Raw genomic sequence first — 24,536 nt, 5'->3', positions numbered from 1 at the left:
CTCACAGTCTGGTCTCTCTCACTCACAGTCTGGTCTCTCTCACTCACAGTCTGGTCTCTCTCTCTCTCTTTCTCTCTTGCAGTCTGGTCTCTCTCTCACTCTCTCTCTTTCTCTCTCTCGCAGTCTGGTCTCTCTCTCGCTCACTCACAGTCTGGTCTCTCTCTCTCTTTCTCTCTTGCAGTCTGGTCTCTATTTCTCTCTCTCTCAGTCTGGTCTCTCTCACTCACAGTCTGGTCTCTCTCACTCACAGTCTGGTCTCTCTGGTCTCTCTCACTCAGTCTGGTCTCTCTCACTCACAGTCTGGTCTCTCTCTCTCTCTTTCTCTCTTGCAGTCTGGTCTCTATTTCTCTCTCTGTCTGGTCTCTCTCACTCACAGTCTGGTCTCTCTCTCTCTCTCTCTCTCTCTCTCGCAGTCTGGTCTCTCTCTCTCAGTCTAGTCTCTCTCTCTCAGTCTAGTCTCTCTCGCTGTCTGCTATCTCTCTCTGTCTATCTCTCTCTCTCTGTCTTCTATCTCTCTCTCTCTCTGTCTTCTATCTCTCCCTCTCTTTCTCTCTCTCACAGTCTGGTCTCTCTCTCTCTCTCTCTCTCTCTCTCCCTCTCTTTCTCTCTCTCACAGTCTGGTCTCTCTCTCTCTCTCTCTCTCTCTCTCTCTCTCTCTCTCTCTCACACACACACACACACACACACACACACTCACAGTCTGGTCTCTCTCTCGCTCACTCACAGTCTGGTCTCTCTCTCGCTCACTCACAGTCTGGTCTCTCTCTCGCTCACTCACAGTCTGGTCTCTCTCTCTCTCTCTCTCTCTCTCTCTCTCTCTCTCTCTCGCAGTCTGGTCTCTCTCTCTCTCTCTCTCGCAGTCTGGTCTCTCTCTCTCTCTCTCTCTCTCTCTCTCTCTCTCTCAGTCTGGTCTCTCTCTCGCTCACTCACAGTCTGGTCTCTCTCTCTCTCTCTCTCTCTCTCTCTCTCTCTCTTGCAGTCTGGTCTCTATTTCTCTCTCTCTCAGTCTGGTCTCTCTCACTCACAGTCTGGTCTCTCTCACTCACAGTCTGGTCTCTCTCACTCACAGTCTGGTCTCTCTCACTCACAGTCTGGTCTCTCTCTCTCTCTTTCTCTCTTGCAGTCTGGTCTCTCTCTCACTCTCTCTCTCTTTCTCTCTCTCGCAGTCTGGTCTCTCTCTCGCTCACTCACAGTCTGGTCTCTCTCTCTCTTTCTCTCTTGCAGTCTGGTCTCTATTTCTCTCTCTCTCAGTCTGGTCTCTCTCACTCACAGTCTGGTCTCTCTCACTCACAGTCTGGTCTCTCTGGTCTCTCTCACTCAGTCTGGTCTCTCTCACTCATAGTCTGGTCTCTCTCACTCACAGTCTGGTCTCTATTTCTCTCTCTGTCTGGTCTCTCTCACTCACAGTCTGGTCTCTCTCACTCACAGTCTGGTCTCTCTCTCTCTCTCAGTCTGGTCTCTCTCTCTCAGTCTAGTCTCTCTCGCTGTCTGCTATCTCTCTCTGTCTATCTCTCTCTCTCTGTCTTCTATCTCTCTCTCTCTCTCTGTCTTCTATCTCTCCCTCTCTTTCTCTCTCTCACAGTCTGGTCTCTCTCTCTCTCTCTCTCTCTCTCTCCCTCTCTTTCTCTCTCTCACAGTCTGGTCTCTCTCTCTCTCTCTCTCTCTCTCTCTCTCACACACACACACACACACACACACACACACACACACACACACACACACACACACACACACACGCACACACACACACAGTTCCACATAAGAATGACTCATAATGAAATACAAATCATTGCATTATTGATTGGTGTCACATTTACTCTTTTAGCCCCTGACAGGAACCTATACAAATCTCTAATCTGCTCTCCAGAATCAGTTCATTCAAAACAGCTAAAGCTACAGACCTGATCTTTAGCACTCATGCCCAAAATACCAAGTATGACATTAATGACCACAAAACAAGACAATCGATAGTTTTGCGAGCCAGACTTCCAAACTAAAGTTTCTACAGGAAACCCTGAGATCAGGTGAAACTTGAGTATGGGAGTAAGTCTCAAACGCTGAAAATGGGAGGCAACAGCAAACACCGCTGCACCACTGTGCCTCCAAGCCATAAGAATTCGGTATGTGATAATCCACTACAGCCAGGATATGCGTCATGTCTGGATACAAGTTTCATGAGACAATATTGACACAAATAATGGTTTATGATATCAGATAGCTGTTCTAGATTACAGTAACTACCCATAAGATGGCTGTGCTAGTTTACGGTAACTACTCATTCAATGGGTTTGGTAGTTTGCGCTAACGACCCATCAGATGCGTGCAATAGTTAACGCTAACTTCCCATCAGATTTGTGTGCTAGTTTTTGCCAACTACCCATCAGATGGCTGTGGTAGTTAACGCTAACTACCCATCAGATGGCTATGCTGTGGATCTCCTGGGGCATCTTATGCAATTCACATGAAGCATGTGTTTGACACATGCCACATCACTTCCTTCTGTTGTACTTAGCTTCTTGGATGCATGCACTTGTAAATTTTATACTCTGTATGCGATGAGTTCTGCTGCCTAACATGTACGCAGGAAAAGCTTAGAAAAAACACGATACACTAAAGAAAAGAAAAGAATTTTCTATCCAAGACAATGAAATTCTGTCTCATACCTCATAATGGTACTATAAAAGCCACAATAGGTATAGACTATAAATTGGTTAAAAAGCAACCTAGAACAGGCAGTGTGTACCATATATATATATATATATATATATATACACACACACACACACACACACACACACACACACACACATATCCCAAAATAGTCTCCGCCCACTAACTCCACCACGGAGAAAACTGGCACTGCTGTAGGGAGGCTAAAGTTTAAGAACGTCAAAGTGCTTACACAGACAAAATATGCTCAAGTCAGAATAAGAGAATTGTGCTGATCAGGTCTCATTTGGGGAGTGAGGGCTTTTTTTCAATTAGCGCAAAGCAATCAGTAAAAGCTCTACTGAACTGGCACCAAATATCCCCCACAGGACTGGCCTCATGGAAAAGCACAATCCATAACAGTTCACTTGAAATTCAATTTAACCTCATTACTGGGACTGTGTCTGGATCAAGGTGGAGTCTGTGGTACATGGAATGAAGCAAGAAAAGAAAAAAAAAATTTTTTGGTAACCTCGTGAGTTCATGAACCGTGAGGCTTTTTCTTTGTGTACTTCATTATTTTTGGAATGAGCAACCGACAGTGAGCGGAAAAAGGCATTATGTGAAGAGTTAACAACATTAAAAATCTCTGCAGATGCATACGAAGAAGAAGAAGAAGAAGAAGTACACCTTATCAAATAAGGTGTAAAAGAAGGGAAGAAAAAGACAAGAAAATAAAAAACGTGAAAGTCTGAAATCATGTCCAGCTCAGCAGCACCACACTGCCACAACTCGGCCTGGGAGCATTTCAAGGTCAGCCTCGGCATCTACCATCCACTGAGCCATCAATTATTGAACTGTGGTCAGGTCACAGGCTCGAGTAAAACTCACTCTCTCTCTCACTCTGTATTCTCCCGCTTTCCCTCAGTGTCGAATCCATTTCTCTTCTCTCTGCTGATCTGTGTGCTTGTCATGGCAGCGATAGTTCTGAGAAATGCCACTGATGGAGACAGAGGTCGGATCCGACTAAAGGACAAACGGGAAATGATGATCTGGTGTGCGTTAGGGTGGTTGGGAGAGCGTAGGTTGTACATTGTACATCGTAATGTTCAAAAAACAGCTTGTGCTCCCTGCATACTGTAAGTTCCCTACGTTGTGTGTATACCATTTATGATCCACCATAAGACACAGTGTTTGTTTTTATATATTTAATATTTTACATCCATCTACACAGGGTCAAACAGAGTAGAGTCTATGACAGGGGAATTAGGTCATGGGACATGGGACACGTGGGACGGTGTGCCTACACCTCACAGGGCATTATCAAACACACATGCACCTGGACACGCTGTTAAATAAATAACAAATAAATAAGGAAAATAAATAACACAGTAATGATGCACAGTGGTGACCCTGATAATACTCGTTCACTAGCCTCTTCTTTATTATAAGCTTTTTAATAATAATAAGTAAATAGCAGCTGGTTATGTTCCAGAAACCTTTCCGAGTCAAAAGAACATTTTTTTACATTTACGTTATAAAATTAAAGTAAATATAAAATTAAATATAAAAAAAGTCGCACCACTTCGGAAGGCCACCTCCTGGAACATCACCATCGAGCTCCTCACGCTTTCTAGCCGTGTCGGGATCCCAAAAGATGTGCTCACGGATCAAGGTACACCCTTTATATCTAAGCTTATGGTGGATCTGTGTTGACTGTTACGGGTTAAGCAGCTGAGCACATCCGTCTACCACCCGGAGACTGATGGACTAGCTGAGCGGTTCAATCAGACGTTGAAAAGGATTCGGGGGTCGTAAATAAGGAGGGATTGAAGACCCCTGAGACCTGTCTGAGAGGCTCCCCAGGTGTCCACCGGGTTGACCCCCTTTGAACTCCTCTTCCTGCGGCAGCCTCGAAGATTGCTGGACGTAGCCCATAAAGCATGGGAGGATGCTTTGTCCAGGACATGCAGGTATGGATCGACCGCGTGGGGCCGAGTGTGAAGGAGCATTTAGCAAAGGCCCAATATGCCCTAAAACAAGTTTACAATAACACAGCCCAGCCCAGCGAGTTCCAGCCTGGAGATCAAGTGATTCTACTAGTCCCCAATGCTGCCTGCAATTTCCTGGCAAAGTGGCAGGGACCATACACAGTGCTCTAGGGAAGAGGCCTGGTCAACTACAAGCTGCAGCAGCCAGGTAAGCACGAAGACACACAACTGTATCATGTTAATCTATTGAAGAAATGGATTCCCTAGTGCCTGTGTTGTCTGCGTTTGCTACCTTTGACACAGATCCCCAAGAGCGTGCTCTGGTGAGGAGGGGAGAAGATCTCGCACCTGCCCAACATTAGCAAATCATGGAGCTTCTCAACCAATTCTCGAATGTCTTCTCCTCTGTTCTGGGCCTCAGCCAGTTGGTGAATCATGAGATCAAAACCCCTCCTGAAATGGTGGATCGTCAGTGGCCCTATCGGGTCCCGGAAACGTTATAGAGCCAGAAGTTGAGCGGATGCTAAGGGACGGAATCATTGAAGAATCCGCCAGCCCGTCGACCAGCCCCTTTGTGTTGGTGCCTAAGCCCAATGGGAGCATCCGCCTGTGTAACGACTTCCAGAGGCTTAACCAGATCTCGGAGTTTGACAGTAATCCCCTCAACCAAGTGGACGACCTCGTAGAGTGTCCGGGGAAGGCCTGGTTCATCTCTACACTTAACCTCACCAAGGGCCTTTGGCAGGCTGCTCTAGACCCGGAGGCCAAGCCCAAGACGGCCTTCGCTAATGGCCACTGGCAGTACCAGTTTCATCCTTTTGGCCTGCATGGGGCACCGGCCTGCATTTTGGCCTGCATGTTCTACTTTCCATGAACATCATCCTCAGACCCCAGCGATCCTTTGCTGTGGCCTCTTGGACGATTTTGTCATCAACTCCCCCTGCAGCCACCGACCATGCCCCCCTAGTATGGATGGCAAAAACAAAGAATAACAATGCCAAAGTAACTCAATGGTTTCTTTCTTTGCAGGAATTCTCGTTCCAGGTCCAGCACAGAGCCGGGAACTGACATGGAAACGCAGATGATCTTTCTCGGTGTCACACCCTCTAGACTCAATTGCTGCTAGGTGGAGGCTCAGAGCTAAGGGGGGGCCCTGTGCCTAAAACCGCTCCTCACCCCCGAACAGCTAAACCCAGAAGGAAAAGGCGGCGGTTCAGCACCATGGATAGCACCGCTGACAAAGCACTAAAAGGATTCCACACCAAAGTCAGCATGCAAGGTGGGGCGGTAGATTTCCCGCCGAAAAGCGGAGAGCCAATCGGTAGCGCCACTGTGGCCCTCACCCTCTAGCTGTGGAGAGCCAGGGTCAGCAGCTAGAGAGAGGTAAGGGGAGGAGAAATTGGATTACTAATGTGCTGCCCCTCTCTCTGCCCCACAGATTCGCCTTCATAGGACGTGCCGCCTGCCTGCTGAGCCTGAGCCACGCTCCTGGGGCAAAACCCTCCCAACTTCTCACGATTTACAGGGCTATTCACAAAGCTCTTCCTCTCACCTCCTCTGCACGACAACGCTGCCAGCCAGCAGACTAAGTGGACGTACGTTTATTGTGTGCTGCCCCTTCTCTTTTCTCCCCCTCTCCTTCTCACTCTCAGAATAAACCATAAACCAAGATAAACCACGTATTCCTGGCTCTGCTCTCATCTGACTCCCCAGGGTGCCCTACACAACACAGAAGTACCGTATAAGTATAATTTATTACACAGGAGTTTACTTACAGCAAAAATAGGCAGTCAACTGAATCCCATCTCAATAATTCTATTTACTTGCATTCCTTCAGCTCTGAATGTATGGATCTGTAAGATACATTCAATGTATTTAAAAAAAAAAAAGAAATACAATTCTAGAATATAAGCTCACACCTTTCTGTTTATTCATATCAAATAAGCTCCAAACACCATGCTGCAAACTCCTTACATTTCATTTTTGCAAAATTGCAGCAATAAAATGATGTGCTTCAACAAAGCTTTTTCCCTGCTTATATATAATAAATGATTTTTTAAAGACTGAATTAAAGCCCGCTGAAGCTTGTCTTCTGGCATTCCTGAGCGTAAGTGCTCTCATCCTCCTGCATAGTCGCTGACAGATCAATGATCCAATAAGAGAAATCAGCTGAGAAAGAAGTGATCTCTGCTGCAACTCAACACTGCGGCTCCATTTTTACTCACAGACACAACAACGAACAGGATCTGTGCACACACACACACAAATACACAGACACACACATGCACACACACACACATACACACACACACACACACACACACACACGTCAGGATTATTCCATTACAGTCCCCAGTGACACAGTTATCATCATCTCTGGGCATAGAGTAATGAGACAAGGAAAGATCGTGGCTAAATTTGTCCCTCTCTCCTCTCTCTCACATACACACTCCACCTGTGCGCATTAGGGTTTCAAAGAATCCAATAAATCCTGACATCGCAAGGAACACTGCTGCTGACACAAGCCGACGATCTTTTAATGGTTTTGAATCTGATTTTGACCTTCGACTCGGTTATCAATTTTGGACAGAGTTTATCTTTAAGGGGCTAATCAAGTAATTAGTTGGATTATGCAATGCAGTCAAGCTTGATATGATTACACTTAAATGTGAACTCACTGGATGACAAAGACTCTAACATTTATAGCACATTTGGATATTTTGAATTATTGTTATAGCGCAAGTGTTCCCTGGTTGTCCATGTATCAGGATCCCACTGAGCCATAGCAGTGGTCTGGGTTCGATTTCCGGAGAAAATGGAAGGTTGAATCGAACCACATGTAGCGTCCCAGGATAGACAGCAGCCGAGAGACCAACAACTACATTGTAAATGCTAACATGAACCAACAGCATCAGCAACGTTAAATCTAATTGTAAATTTCTGGAGTATAAGTGGAAAAAGACACTTTGGACTGTGTATCCTTACATCCTTTAATCACAGAGTTGGGGGATACCCTGGACGTGGTGCCAATGCACTGCAGGCCACAATCCCACACCCATTCACACACTACAGACAATCATGGAGAGAACATGCAAACTCCACACACACAAGATGGAGGCAGGATTTGAATGTCTGAGCTCTGGGGGAACGAAGTGCTGAACACTAGGCCATATAACACCACCCCTCTGTGGATTAATTCTGTAGAAGATTAACTCGAATGTGTCGTTTACATTGACTTGTTTGAATGAAAATCGGTTTTCTCTTTAACATCCGCTGAAGCTCCCATCTGGGCTCCCGTAGTTCCGAATAGGCTCAGCCCTCCCCCTGCGCGTTTGCCATAGAGATACACAAACAACATGGCAGGGAACAGGGAAGAACCCGTTCCCAAGAAAGGCACAGTGTCACATGGAATTGGTTCGGTTTTGTGGCGTCAGACGCAGAACAAACACCCCGCTGCAAATTGTGTTTAAAGTCTGTTGCTAGCAAAGGTAGCAGTACGACTAATTTACTGCAGCACCTTAAACAGAGGCATGCTGTCGAGTGGGAGAGATGTTACACCCTGCAAAATGAAAAAGACCACGGCAGCACGAGCACACCCGCCAAAAAACAACCTACCGTCTTAGAAATATTTACAAACTGTATGCATGATAAGAAGGGGACAGCGATCACGGATGCAGTTGCAATGTATATTGCTAAAGATATGGTGCCAATATATACTGTGGAAAAGCCAAGGTTTATTCACTTGTTGAAAGTTTTGGACCCCAGGTATGTGCTACCAAGCCGCAAATATTTTTCTGAAGTTCCATCTTATCATTTTGCCTTTTTGTTTCTGATTGCACTTTAACCCTAAGGGGTTATCAGAATCCCAGAAGGGAAAATCAAAACAAAATAAAGTTAAAACTTGTTTTGAACAATTTCTTTGCAATCTGCAGATTGATTTTTCAGTAGGAGGGGATCGGATTTTTCATGAAAAAATCTGGGATTTTTATTTTAGGCCAGGCCTAGTATGATATATCTACCTGCTCTAAAAGCGTAACAGGAAAATGCCTCTAAAAATTGGGCACAATTCTATACATAGCTCAACATTTTTATTTAGACAACCGATCAATAGGTCTTTGGCAGGATGCACCAATAGTACAATAAAGAAAGACAGACACACACACAGATAGAGAAAGAGAGAGAGAGAGAGAGACTGCTGACTATTCACATCTTTCTCCTTCCTCTTAGAAACCCGGTGCAGGAAGTGCTGAATCCCACAAACTTCCAAACCTCCACTAACAATGGAGCACCTTGAACTCACGAGATGGTCTGCCTGTAAAACACGCTCGTTCTGAGCGGCTAGAGAAAAAATGCTGAACACAAAGAAATGTCTGCCAAAGCGAGTACAGAAACCTCAGATATTGAGATTTACATTGAAGAGGAAAAAAACAACCTTTTCCTCAATTAGATTACTACCAGCTACAGCCTTCCAACCCGGTGCCTGGATCTCGACACACTAAACCGTATTGTAGGAATCTATCTGATATACTACAGCAAAGCAAATAAACAGCAAGGAAAAGATAGCAGCCACAACACCGTCAATGAACAGAAGTGCTCCTGTCAGAAAAAACATAACGATAAGGTCAGATTAGACTGGATAGAGCTGACAGGAAGTGTCCAGTAACTCCAATAAGCAGTTGTTACAACCATGATGAGTAGAAAACATGTCAGGGGACACAACATCATAAACCTTGATTAGCTTAAGTAAGGTTCTCTGCTTGTGATTCAAAGAACACCAGCTCCCAATTAGCATTAGCATGAGTGAAGGTGGGCACTGTCAGTCTATCGATTAGATGTTCTCTCAAGTTAAAAAAAAACAACTTATAAATATATAAATATTCTTTATTTGACAATAACTACAAGGACCCGGTTATAACGTTTGAATCTGTGAACGGTTTAGGGTTCGAGTGTCTTTCCGATCTCAGGAAAAAGTAGAACCCATGACACTTATGACTAAAAGCAGCTGTGAACGGTTTAGCTCACGCATAACTTGCTGAACTGATGAAGCACGAAAGCATATCCTAAACATCCTCAGTGAGATGAGACAGGCCTGCTCTTATTCCAGAGGATCAGCTGCTCTCTCTTAGTGTAAGAAAGACTGAATACACATGATCTAGTTTTTTAATAGCACTTCTGACACGAATACGAGTCTTCTCTGGGGGAAAAGAAAAAAACAAAAAAAAACAAAATGCAAACTAAATAAACAAGCTACCTAAGAATGCTAGCTGTTTTATAGATTAGCATTTTTTAAATCTTCTAGTCCAAAACACCAGGTTGAAACATAAAGCATGTTATGGATATAACATGGCCCATAATGTAGGCCATAGCTTGTGGTGTGCTAAAATATATCTTCCTGCACAACATTGACTTACCCGAGTACAGAGCTTGTGGAAACGGACTTTTCTGCTAAAAAAAGAAACAGTGCTAGTTGCAAACAGCTGCTGTAGTCGATGCAATCAATCGGATTCCCAGAACAGGCTCTCACTTCACTCCTGTAATAAACCACTGGATTCATAATGGCTTGTGATTCTTTAGTCACTACAGATCGGCCTTTTCCGTCTCAGCACTGTGCAAAACAAGTGCACATACAATTAAGTGGAAATCGGAAGAAAAATGCTTGCTTTACTGACTTAATTCGAATGTGTAGATCAGTTCCATGCGACTGAATCGAATAACATTTACACAATTAGTTTCCGTACATCCGACATATTTAGAGAGGAAATGTTCATCCCTGAATAAAATCAAACGCCGAGCTCAGACCTGAGCCAAGAATCAAAAACCCATGATGCTGATGTTTCACACCAGCCATATTACCCCTGCGCTATTCTACCACACATGGCTTAACTGACCTCGTAAGAGCACGGCTCTTAAACCCCCAACTTCTAAATCTGAGATATGTGAAGAAAGAATGTCACTGTGCTGTAATGCATATGTGACAAAAAAAAGGCTTATACTTTACTCTATAAATTAATCTGAGTTCAAGATAACCAGTGAAATCACTGTGTTGAGAAGCGTAATATTTTTATGGAAACTATACGCAAAATATTGTTCTTAAATCTGCATATTCCTTTTTTCCACTTTTGAAGATTTCCTCTTCATGTGTCTTGGGAAACTTGTTGACACTCACGCCAAGCCGAAGATAAGCGCTTGGTTTATGAGTGAACCCTGATGGACAGTACTGTAGACAGCTGGGTTAATGTTTAACATTGGAAAGCTTCCCAAATGCTAGAGCTCTGCCATAGTCAAACAAGTTCAAAGTCCATGCAAAAGGAACAAAATGACCCAGAAAGCAAACACCAGTATTATACGTTCACAGTGCAACAATACATCGTGAAAGGATGCAAAAATGTGACCATGTGTATCATGGAAATGTGTGATTTTAGAACTCTTCATTATATCCAGACTGCTGAGCGAACCATTGGCACAATTCTCCCCACTCTTCGAGACCTGTACTTCTCCAGAGTGAGCAAAAGGGCAAAGTCGATCACTCTGGACCCCTCACATCCAGCACACTTCCTCTTTGAACTGTTGCCATCTGGTCGGCGCTACAGAGCCCTGAGCACCAGAACGACCAGACATAGGAACAGTTTCTTCCCTCAGGCAATCCATCTGATGAACACTTAACAATTAACACCATGGAACACACAACACTTAATTGCCATTTCACACTTGCACATTTGTAAATACATATTGTTTACTTCAATTCAATTCAATTCAGGTTTATTTGTATAGCGCTTTTTACAATAGACATTGTCTCAAAGCAGCTTTACAGAACATAAACACAGAGCAAAAGGTAAACATAATTAATGATAAAGGAATTAACGAATAATAAAAGAAATAAGAATTAACAGAATAAAAATTCTAGATTATTATTAGTTGTATATATACGTTTACTTCAATTGCACATTTCACAATTTGCACATTTGTACATACAAATTGTATATATTGTATACTTCAATTGCACATTTTTCTCACGCTTGCACATTTGTACATACAAATTGTATATATTGTATACTTCAATTGCACATTTTTCTCACGCTTGCACATTTGTACATACAAATTGCCTATATTTCTATATGTATATTTCAGCTGCACATTTCACACCTGTAAATGTGAACATACGATTTCGTCTATACTGTATATATCATTCTGTTACACTGTGGAGCTTCTGTCACTAAAACAAATTCCTCGCATGTGAAAACATGCCTGGCAATAAAGCTCTTTCTGATTCTGATTCTGATTCTATATATGTAATGTGATTGCATTGCTTGAATGCTTGAGATCTTAACCTGCACATCTCATAAAGTTAAATTACATACAGAGTTCACTGCTCATGTTATAACTCTTTCATGGAGATCATCTGCTCTTGCGAAAGCCTGATAGCTCAGAATTGCAATGACCAACACGAGTTACACTTCATATACACACACAACTATGCTATAACAGCTAGAAAGAGCTCTTTAGCTGCTTTTAAACATCATCACTGTGTTTCTGTGAACTCGGGCACTTTAGCCGACTTTGGAGCTCTGTTTCTGCTCTATTTATTATATTTGTCAATTTTCCAAATTCTTGGGAGAACTGATTAATTTATTTGTTTATTTTGAAGATATGGTGAATTTTGATTCGACTGAGGAAAATACAGTGTTTGTAATGTTTTATATACAGAAATAATAAAAAAAAAAGTTTTTTAGTAATTTCTCTTCAAATAAATTTTGTTCCAAATTTCTTAAAGTATAATTAAACGCAGTGCTGAATGAAATCGAATCACGAGGGGCATATTTTTAGCCATGACAGCTTACAAGCATCTCATTTTTACTAGTTTCCAAAAACAAAAAAAAGCCCGGTTGGGACGTTTAAATTTGTTAATCTTTTTGATCTCATAAAGCAGTAGAACCGATGACACCTATGACTACAAGCTCAAGACATTTAAAGCTGTGAACTGTTTAGTTCATGCATAACTTGCTGAAATTATGAAGCACTAGAGCACATCCTAAACATCCTCATTCAGTTGAGGCAAGAATACGATCGGTCCCAGCACACAGCTGAAGCAATTATCTATACATAGAATCTGTCAGAAACTTTCCCCTTTAAGAAAGCAATACAGAAAGAGCTGTTGTGAATAATAAATTTGACGAAATGCAGTTTCTCTACCTTAGAAATCCTTGGAGAGGTTTCCTTCCTCTTCACAGAGAATGATTGCCGGGCTTCTCTCACGAGAAGAAACTTTCGGAAAAAGCGTACACGACGAAACAAATCTTACTTCCGCCGTTACTACACGAGTTTATCATAAAACTACCTTTAAGTAAGGCTTTGAAGCAATGGGTTCTAAGTTAATTTAAGATGTCTGGTTGCAATCCAATTTCTCTCATTTCTCAACAAGAAAAAACGTTTCCCAACACCATGACTTTCCTTTAAGTGTACGTTCACATATGCCGTGTTTAGAGAGTTTGAACTGAACCTTGATGCAGTTTCCCTGCTTCATATGGGAAGGTAAGAAGAAAGAAAAATGCTTCTACGAGTTTTTTTAAATGTAGATGTAGAAGTACTCTTGATGTTTGGACCAAGAAATGAAAAGAGAAAAATTTTAAAAATGTTTTTAATCATTTTCTTCTATAAACATCTAATCCTTTATTTCACGTCGAGCTCCAGGTTGCGGTGAATTTTGTAATTACTCAGTGCACTTGTTTACCTTTTTCCATTGCAGTATTTCTGAATGAATGAAAGTGTTTAAAGAGAATGAATTCAGTCCTAAACATCACTTTTTTCAAAACAAAAACTGTTTTGTGCTTTGAGTTCATTCAATTACGTGGCATGTGAAAGCAACCCAAATCAAACAAGCGAAACCAAAATTACAAAGTTTGCTCTTACTCAGAACCCTTTTTGCCAGTAAACTGTGTTCCATTTGACTTACTGGACATTTTCAACCAGTATAAACAAATGAATTATTTTTCAGCTGTAAATCTGCTATAAAATGAGTCAGAATTCTGTTGGCTTTCAGTGTGTTTAATTTTTATTTCTATTTTATCTTGTGTTCTGATTGGTCCTTTCTTTTAAACCTAAAGTGTTTATGCCAGACTAAAAGAGAAGAAGAGATGTCTGTTTAACAATGACACTGTCATTATCTCTGCTTTCCTTCTGCTTGATTTCCCCTCATCGCCGTTGACGTTCCTTGTTTGTTCAGTCTCATCGCTTAGCACCGCCGGGTGCACTCGATCAACGTGTGGTCATTGACATGAAGTGTACACAAAGTGTGCAAGTGTGTAGAAACAGAAACGGCGAGCAGATTTCCGTGCATGCTGCTGAGCTTAGTCTTAAAAGAGGAAGGTGGCAGGAAGAACAAAGGAGCATGACTGTGTATTCGCCAGTGTGTTTTTCCGTGTCCGTGCTCGCTACCGTTTTTGCTGGGCTATTCAGGTGATATTTATGCTCACGTGCAGGATTGTGGCATGATAACTCTAGGCTTGCACCCACACCTGGATTGGTTACAGTGCAATCAGGTCAGAAAGGCTATAAATCAGTAAACTGCTGACAGAGTTAAGTATTTACATGGGGCATTATATAATTAATCAGGAGCTGTGAGGCCTCATGAAAAAATCAGACTCTATACACAATGGATGGCACATTGATTTAACCAAACTCTCAAGGCCTAGTAAAGCTTTTAGGAGAATTTCAGTGATAATTGGTTTGAATCGGTCACATGGTTTAATATGTAATGGGTACAGAAACTGGGCTAGACTGGTCTAGAGCTGAAAGTGATAGGAAATTAATTTCTGGCTATTTTTACAATTAGACTGATTATAACATGGGCTGTGTGGTCATAGGAAAATAATCCTTCCGATTCAAGAGCCCAAGGTGTCACGTTACTGAGAAACTGGAAAATGCAAACTTGTCCATCCTATAGACCTTCCTGTGGAGAAAACGTGCTGATGTTACACAGAACCAACACCTGAGACTCTCATCATGAATGGAATAACAACATTCAGTCAGAAAGTGTTACCATATCAATTATTAAACATTTTTAATCTATTTTTATTAGCCATAGCTTCTGGTCAAGTCCTGTGTATTATCTAATACAACACGAACAATAATGCATAATGCAAACCGGCCATTTACGGTACAGACAAGACTACACTAAAAATTAACCCATATGTTCTGCTTTGAAAATTAAACAGAGTTGAGATATTAACAACTTAAAAAATAAAATGGGAAGAATTGAGACATACAGCATGGTAGGCTACTGGGTTCTTGAGGAAATCTACAGATACACTGCAAATAGCATGGATTTGTAATTTTATCAAAAACTCAAATTTAGACATTTTACATTTAACCCCAAACTTATACATTTTGTGTAAAGCAGCCACGTCAGAGCACCGTCGGAGCATTCACAGGTCACCAGCAAACCATTTAAATGGAAATCTAAAATTTACATTGCCTCACTACTGGTCAGAGTTGTGGTCAATCCAAAGCCTATCCATGGAAACACTATGCATGAGGCAAGAATATACCCTCGATTGGACACGCACTCAATCCAAGTCACAATACACTCCATAATTTGGATCTAACTAAAAATAATAAATGAAACGGGTTAGAAATAAAAATGAAATTAAAGTCACATGAGTTGAGACCAAGAGGCATGCATTAGGATTAGGATCAGTTAAGGACCATGCTTAAGGGCCCGGCGATATCTCCTCTGATCAGTAAGCCAACATCTTAACTACGGAGTCGTCACTTCCGATGCTTAGAAGCTGTAGGTGGAAAAAGTAGTACAAGAGGGAGGTTTCTGTTCCCATGCAGGACAAGCAAACAGCAATATACGACGCTTGAGAGACAAAGACCACACTGTCAAACATGAATGTTCAACATTCATTCATTTATTCTTAGTAACTGCTTGATGAAAGTACTGGTGGTTAGAATTAGACTACAAGCTTGTATATGTAGGAATTAGGCCCAGCTAAAAACCTACTAAACAACCTCTAATATGACCTTTAAAGGGGACTTAAAACAAAATTAGAAAAACACCTATATGGAAATCCTAAGTTTCTTGGGTCTTTGCAGAACTAAATGATCCCATTGCTTATTGAGAGACAGACCAGAGGAACACTGAGACCAGTAGGCCTAGATAACCCATCAAGTGGCTAATTACAGCAGCATGTTTACTGCCATGAATGTCCCAGAGGGCACAGGAAAGATGGTGCAAGAGAGGGAGGGCAATGGCGATCTGGCTCTGGGAGTAATGCACAATATTAAGCATTTTCCTGATGGCCTCCATTCCATTCTGTTCCATTCGAAAATTTAGAGTAGATGTAATACAATTAACGTACAGAATTAAGGAGCTCACAGTAAAATGTCTTGCTTAAGAAGCCAGTACTGACTCTGTGATATAAAGATATTTATGCTTGGAATCTTCTGGTTAGAAGTACAAAACTTGAACCACAGAACCTCCACAGGCCCAAAGCCATTAAACCAACAACACTGCTTTAAACTCTCCACAATCGTCCCGTCCCCAAGAAGCCCTCCATCACTGGACTGAATGACTACAGGCCTGTCGCTCTGACATCTGTTGTCATGAAGAGCTTTGAACAGCTGGTTTTGGCCCACCTAAAGACGGTCACAGAACAGATGCTGGATCCCCGACAGTTTGCCTACCGTGCAAACAGATCAGTGGACGACGCAGTCAACATTGATCTGCATTACATTCTGCAACACCTGGACTGCCCAGGGACATACGCCCGGATTCTGTTTGTTGACTTTAGTTCGGCTTTTAATACTATAATTACAGAAATTCTGCACTGCAAACTCCTAAGGCTCACTATACCCGCTTCCATCTGTCAGTGGATCACCAGCTTCCTGACAGACAGGAAACAACAGGTGAGACTGGGAGGTGTCACCTCCAGCATTCGAACAATCAGCACTGGCGCTCCACAGGGATGTGTCCTCTCCCCACTGCTATTCTCCCTCTACACTAATGACTGCACTTCAAGTGACCAAACTGTAAAACTCCTGAAGTTTGCAGATGATACTACACTCATCTGTCTCATCCAAGATGGCAATGAATCTGCATACCGACAGGAGATGAAGCGGCTGGTGCTATGGTGCAGTCAGAACAGTCTGGAGCTAAACAACCTCAAAACTGTGGAGATGATTGTGGACTTAAGGAAAGACCCCTCAACACTACTCCACCTCACAAAATCCAACAGCCCGGTGTCATCTGTGGACGACTTCAAGTTTCTGGGCACTACCATTTCCCAAGACCTGAAATGGGAGTGCAACATAAACTCTATCATCAAAAAGGTCCAGCAGAGGATGTACTTTCTACGTCAATTAAGGAAGCTTGGTCTGCAACAGGAGCTGTAGATGCTGTTCTACACCCTGGACATAACCTCTTTCAGCTCCTCCCTTCTGGCAAGTGCTACAGAACTTTGCTTACCAAAACTGCCAAACACAGGAACAGTTTCTTTCCCCAGACAATCACCCTGATCAACAACTCACCATAATAATATTCACTGCTTCTTATCATAAGTACTGCATTATCAGGACTGTCAGTCCTCACATCATCCATATTACACACTACTGCTGCTGTATATTGCACAAAAGCATAATATTGCACAATATTGTTATTTGCACTCCTACACTTTATGTACATACCTGATCGTTCATATTCCATATTCATATTTTACATTCATTCTGTCTACATTGTATCTCATCGTCTGCATTGTTTTCTTGTATAGCAGTGGTCCCACCCCCGGGCCGCGGAGTGGTACCGCTCCGTGGACCAAATGGTACCGATCCACCCAAGGAACATTAAACTATTTCCATTTTATTTACTGTGGTGTATTTCTCTCGGGTTTGTGCGACTTTCCATGGATGAGAGATTAACCGGAAGCTGAGAGACGTCACCTAAAGCCGCACCAATACCGCGCATGCGCAAAATATCATATCGGGCCGGGTTTAGGTGACGTCTGGAGCTGAGCGGCTGCAAGCGGCAGTGACGTTGTAGCTTTGGTGGAGAGGTGTGTATCACTCTTCTCTCTGTACACTGGTACTTTGTCATGTTTAACAGTGCTTGGTGTACGTGTATATTGTGTTTGCTCAAATTTAACCTACAAATTAACAAAAAGGAGGCGTTAGAAAGGTAGAAACTCTGCCGGTGTTCTGGATTAAAGTCACGGCGGAAGACCCTGAGATTGTCACCACAGCACTAAAATCCCTATTGCCATTTCCGACATGCTATCTGTGTGAAGCGGGGTTTTCTGCAGTGACAGCAACCAAAACAAAACAACGGAATAAACTGGACATAAGCAACACACTTCGGGTGTCATTGTCTCCTATTACCCCAGATGGAACTGTCTCGTTGCAAAGAAACAAGCTCAGGGATCTCATTGATTTAGCGTTGTAATGAGTCAAAAAGGCATGTTTAAATACAATTAAATTAAAATTATTTATTTTAATTTAATTGTATAGTCACCACAACACCCCCAGCGGGCCACGGTAAAATTATGAAACATCGACCGGTCCGCGGCGGAAAAAAGGTTGGGGACCACTGTTGTATAGTATAGTGTTATTTATGTCTGTACCTTTGAGAGTCACAAAGTGCTGGAACCAAATTCCTTGTGTGTGTCAACACACTTGGCCAATAAATCTGATGCTGATTCTGATTCGGAACACACTTGTTTTAGTACCATGGACTAAATTTCTAAACTGATCAGCTACCGATTACAAAATGTACCCAGGCACCAAAGTACCAAGGTGAAAATTGCACACCTTCCCAACCCCACAGGGTTCATATCAGTGAAACCAGTAAATCTGCTTGCAACTTAAAGAATTTTGCTCCTCACATGGCAGGTCAAAACAATTGTTTACACCTTATATCCTGGTAGGAACCTGATGTTACCAGGGCAAGTGTACAGATGATTGTGGGGATTTGTGACAACGGAGGTCCTCGAGCCATGGATATGAATTGTACCAAGAATAAAAAGGACTTTGGTCGGCAACGATAGGACAAGAAAGCCACTGTTGAGTCGAGCAGATATAAATAAGCTTTGGTCAAATATACGAAAATGTTCAGCTGCAAACCTGGTAGCAACAAAAGAGTTTAATGTCCCATCAGTTATGATGTTTCCTCCTAAAAGGACAGCCTTTTGAGGAGCTGAAATTTTCATGATCAGCACATTCAGATGAGCCAAGACCAATCTTATAGATATAAAGCAAATTTTGGTACGCTAGTACAATATAATAAAGCAGATGTCACAACAACATGCCCAGATCAAACATTTCCTTCTAGGCATCTGAAACCCAGGACAGTTCCTAGTGAGAGAGAGTGAGGAGCTTGAAAAGGCCAGAGCTACAGATGGCACTGCAGGGATTTGCTGCCGCTAGCATCCCAGAGCCATAAATATGAATGTTGCTAAAAATAACTACAAACTCAGTAGGTAACCACAGGAAGATGAAAGTGCCACTGAGTCAAGCAGGACCACCTCAGATCTGACATGACTTTCACTAGTATGTGGCTTGCATTTTCATAACCACGCATGAGAAAACACCTAGTGGTAGCAATGAGGTACCTCTGAAATTACAGTGCACACAGACAGTGTGGGGTGAAAGGTGTGAAGATCTAACTCCTGTTTTCTCTCCTCACTTTTCACCTAAATGTTCAGCATTAAACATTAAACCACCACATGCATTTGAAAGAGACTTGTACTAATGCAGAAGGGAGTACAACCTGGATACCATCATGCAACTGAGCTTGCTCGGACTAAAGGACTAAGGTCAACGGGTCATGACATAATAACTGGGATATTAAATGCGTGAGAAATATATTTCTAATGGTTCAAATCAATTGTATGTGTAAAGATTGGCCAGATTTGCAAAAGGAGAAAACTTTTATCAGGTTTGATTTGAGAAACAAACAAACAAACAAAAAAGACACCTGGAAATAGGATATCCTCTGCTTCAGTAAAATCAGAAAATCAACAGAAATGCTTAACTTCCTATTCACTGTTGCATTCCTTCCCCAAAACACCTTCCCCATTATTGGTCATGAGAGCAATATTCGGCCATTTCGGGAAACCATTAAAAAAAGCCATAACAGCAATTTTTGTCACACCAGCTAATGTGGACTTAATACATGCAGTAGGAGAGAGATAGAGAGATCCTTAATAACATAGCTGGGGCAAGTTATATTGTCAATAAATTACAAAATGTCATGGATTAGGATTACTGTACATTACATTAGATAGTGCAACCTCATGAATCAGCGCTCTAACCCACACACGTACAGAACAGATTACTCTGTTCTCTAAGTAATTGGACTAAAATAGCTGCTCGTGAAACAAACACACTGGTTATGCTCTACACTGTGGCATGAATGAAATAAGAGTGAATGAAGCTAATTGCTATACACCGAACCTTAAAAAAGGTGTCATTTATTCTGCTTTTATAGCACAGTTAATGCACATGTTAAATTCTCCAATCTGATTGGTCAGAGAGTATTGATTACATTTCTGCAACAGCAGCTCAGACATTAGTGGCAGCAATATTCATATAGCTGCCACTTTATATAAATGCACTCCTTCTTATATGGTTTATACTAGCATATGACCAAAAGTGGCTTGATCAACACACCCATATGTAACTGCAACAAAGTTGGAAGCAGACAATTGTATAGGATGTTTTTTTGTACACAAATGTGCAGCATTTTCCATTTATTGGACCCAAAACACCAGAGCACAGAATTATTTCCTTCGGATATTCCAACTGAGGAACTGTGATGCAGTGCCCCTGGTGCAGGGAGGGTTTAAGGTCTTGCTCAATTGACCAACAGAAGCTGGAGCTTCAACCGCGACCTAAGTTTGGATTTGAAGTACTCAAGTGTCCTACTGTACACAGAGCCCTAACCCCAATCCCACTGAACACTTTGGGAAAAACTGCAATACTGAATGAACCCCAGAGCTCCACACTTATAAAGCTGGATAAACACAAAAAATCCCCACAACCACAATCCAATATCTATCGGAAAGCCTTCCCAGAAGAGACGAGCTTATTAACAGTAAAGAAGGATTAAATCTAATATAAGATGTTCAAAAAACACACATGGGTCTGACCATCAGGAGTCCTCAAACCTTTGGCCATATGACGTGTAATCACATAATAACATGTAAAACGTTAACTATAAATGTTCCGTGAACTTTGCGGTCCCATTTATTTAAGTAAGTCAACAGTAAAAGTGCATACACTACACTGTATACTCCACTTTCACCACGCTTGTGTGTACTATACAAACGTCTTTGCACGCACAATCACTTTGTGTATCTTCTGTACATCTGGAGATTAAGAGTCACCCACTAAATAGCACGTCGGAGCCAAAACGTCTCTGTCTAACGTTTAGTGTTTCATGCACAACACTGTCAGACAATCTCAGTTTCTTTTTAAAACATTCTTCTATGTACAGTATCTACCTAGGGGGAAAAATAGAGAAAGAGGAAAAAAGAGAGATTGAAATTGACATCTTGGTACGTTTGCATCTTGGTACGTTTTATTATTAATTATTCGAACTCTAGCTGTATAAAGAAACCCTTTAGTGTTACTAGTCTAGAATAGAAGACCTGATTATAGACATGACATTAATGAGTTTATTGAGTTGTACACACAGTGACACGTTTATGGTGGAATTGCGACACGGGATACACACGGTGGCCATCTTTTGAATCCGTAATAAGCTTGTACTAATCATAAACACAAACAATTGCAGACAGAAAGGCCTAATGGTTAGAGAGTTTGACTCCTAACCCTAAGGTTGTGGGTTTGAGTCTCAGGCCGGCAATACCACAACTGAGGTGCCCTTGAGCAAGGCACCGAACCCCACAACTGCTCCCTGGGTGCCAGGGCATAAATGGCTTGGGTTAAATGTATGGGTTAAATACAGAGAACGAAGTCTGAGTACGGGTCACCATACTTAGCCGTATGTCACTTTAACACGTACAGCTAATCATAAGCAATGACGTAAAAAAAAGCATAGAGAAGTTGTCTGAATTTCCCCCAAATGCTGTGAGCCTCTTTTATAAGATCATACAACAAAGCATTCGTCGTTTAACGTTCGCACGGATTCGTTTTTTGTATAATTACACTGCACTATTATGCAGTTAATATTTCTTCTTTTTTATCCTATGCACCAGTGCGAATTCCTTGTACATGTAAAACACACAGCGATTGGCAATAAAACTAAATAGCTAAAGCAGAGAGAAACACAAACCAGTCCGGACGCAGGAAAACCCCCGTCGCTGATTCTTTTCCTCTCACAACGAGTGAGAGATGCTTTGGATAATGGAATTAAATTACACTGGAAACAGTATAATGTAGGTCAGGAATATCCAAGTGATGTTTACAAACAGCACAAATGTACCACATCTGTCTCACATCATTAATGAGTGATGACCACACTGCCTCATTAACTGGATCAGGTCTGTAATAAACTCAGTGTCACGTACAAGCTCTCGGGACTCTGAGGCTGGTTTAGTTACTGTGTGTTATGTGATCTAATACCTGACCTTTCACTGTTAACGGGGATCAAATAATAGGTAGCTACTAAAGTAAACAGATACAGACATACGAAACAAGTAGCATTTGTTACACAGGATGCTGTCCAAAATTATTGGCACCCTTCATGAGAATGGCCAAAGAAATTTTTGAAAATAAATTTAGAGTTAAGCCAAAACACACCGCCCGATATTATATAAATGATTTAAATATTTATTAAACTAACTGAAATCGAAATAAAAAGACTGTTTTCAAAATTATTGGCACCCTTACAGTTAATATTTTGTGATGCCTGGTCTGCCAAGAATAAGAGCGCACACAATACACTCAGTAGACATCTGTACAAAATAAGAAAAACAAATGTATTCAGTCATGTTATTTAATTTATATATTCACACGCGAATATACAAATGTTGCAATATTTAAATATGTATATAATATATTATTATATAATAATAAAATGCCTAACAAAAAAATTAATAAATAAGATACCCTTTTAAAATAAAATAAAACTAAAAAAGAGGAAAGAGAGCAACAGACTGCCATGGAGCTGAAATGAAGTGTTTCTGTTTCAATCGCCACATCATCAACATCACTGTGTGTGTGTGTGTACACATATGTGTATGTGTGTGTGTATACAGTGTATATATGTCTGTGTGTATACACACACACACACACACACACATATACGTGTGTGTGTGTGTGTGTGTATATATTATATATACACACACACACACACAAATATATATATGTGTGTGTATGTGTGTGTGTATATGTGTGTGTATATATACATGTGTATTCCTGTCTAGCAACCTGACATTACATCAGTGTAGAGTTGTAATAATAAAGCTGAGTCCTACCAGGTGCAGTGTGAGTGTCCAGCACAGAGCTCAGGTCTCTATGTAAATGTCCCTTACTTCTGTTCGGTGTCACAGTGAATGGAGCTCTCTGTCATCCCGGTCACCGCTGTCTGTAAGCCCGCTTTATCCCTCACAGGATGTCACAGCACACACCTACAGTCCCCAAAGAGCGCTTTTATACCTCTGATCTCAGCTCTCACGTATAAACACCTACACGGACACGCAGCGACACCTGAACCTCCTTCACTCACCGACATTTCCCTCCGCTCAGCCCCAGCACAATCATTTTATCTCTCCTATCCGTATTCGGGAAAATCCTGCCTCAAGCGCTGCGATTGGCTAACCGGTTACCGCTTCCTCTCAATGAATTGGCTTAGCGAAGAAGGCGTGACTGTACCAACCAATCCCTAGCGTAGGAGGCGGGCTTTATCGCAATGAGGGTGCAAAAACGTAACGCGTCATCAGGGACACTTGGCTCGCACCAGCGAAAACAGCAACGACAGCAGCCAACGTTCCTAAGTGTTTTCAAAATAAAAGTACAATATAAGTTTTTCTGATGTATTGTCTCCATCTTGTGGTTCAATAAAGTAACGGTCAATAGATGATTATGTAAGAAATACAATCATTTACAATCACAGGGTGAAGATTCTCAACTAAAAGCTGATTATTTTCCTATTGTCTTTTATTCATCTTAAGCACAGAGATTTATATTACACTTTTGTGTAACAAAATGTATTAATAAAAATGAGACATTTATTAATAATATATAATTTGTGAATTAGCTGTTACTATAGACCCATTTGATTAGACTGAGTGCATAAATATTATTAACACTGTTTTACTGCTGTTAAAGAAAATTACACAGTAATTTGAAGACATAAATCAGTGACTCAGAACTTTTATTATATGTTTTTGATGTGGAAAGGAATCCGAGGGTCAATTTTACGTCAAGATTTCAGACATGTCGTAAAAACTCATCATCGTCAAAGAATGTTTTAGCGACTACAAATGACTAATATTGAGGTTTTTTCCTGGGAATCAGGGTTATTGTGCAACACCACTGCTATAACGCAATGCTTCGATTTGTTTTAGTAAAGTATATGGGATGAGGAAGTAAATAAATAAATAATCTCCCCTAGACTATGCATTTATTATGCGATATATTAGCGCCATCTACTGGACATGTGATGAACTACATGGATGAAAAGTGTCAGTCACCAGACCTGCTTGTGTATCATCACCCCGATCTATTAAATAAGTAATAAAACATGACAGACGCTGTTATAGGAATATTATCTCATTATGAATGCATATTCTTATATTCAAACCTGTTTTATTCCCCTTTATATCAAAGTAATGCTATTTATAAAAATGTATATATTTAATGCATCTTTACTTTTGCCCATTTCCAATTCAAATTCAATTCTATTCTATTTAAAAAGAAAACTCATTGGCGCCATCTACT

The 24,536-nt window shown here is 41.4% G+C and overlaps 1 protein-coding gene across 6 annotated transcripts in view; it reads right to left on the bottom strand.

Moving 5' to 3' along the window:
- The window catches only part of LOC113642601 (protein FAM126B), a 69,369-nt gene extending 45,802 nt beyond the window's left edge, over nt 1–23,567 (bottom strand). Inside the window, exons 1-2 of one of the 6 annotated variants that reach the window (XM_047814620.1) lie at nt 23,072–23,567; nt 22,485–22,549 (exon numbers count right to left, since the gene is read on the bottom strand). The gene's annotated coding sequence lies outside the window, so the exon portion shown is untranslated. The remainder of the gene's footprint in view (nt 1–22,484; nt 22,550–23,071) is intronic. The other 5 variants (XM_047814618.1, XM_047814619.1, XM_047814621.1 and 2 more) reach the window with 5 other exon arrangements.
- Between the last annotated feature and the right edge of the window lie 969 nt (nt 23,568–24,536).

The sequence above is a fragment of the Tachysurus fulvidraco genome, chromosome 6, assembly GCF_022655615.1.
Source record: "Tachysurus fulvidraco isolate hzauxx_2018 chromosome 6, HZAU_PFXX_2.0, whole genome shotgun sequence".
Taxonomy (NCBI): Eukaryota; Metazoa; Chordata; class Actinopteri; order Siluriformes; family Bagridae; genus Tachysurus; species Tachysurus fulvidraco.
Note: the sequence above shows the minus strand (reverse complement) of the source record. Positions and strands in the feature narration are given on the sequence as shown.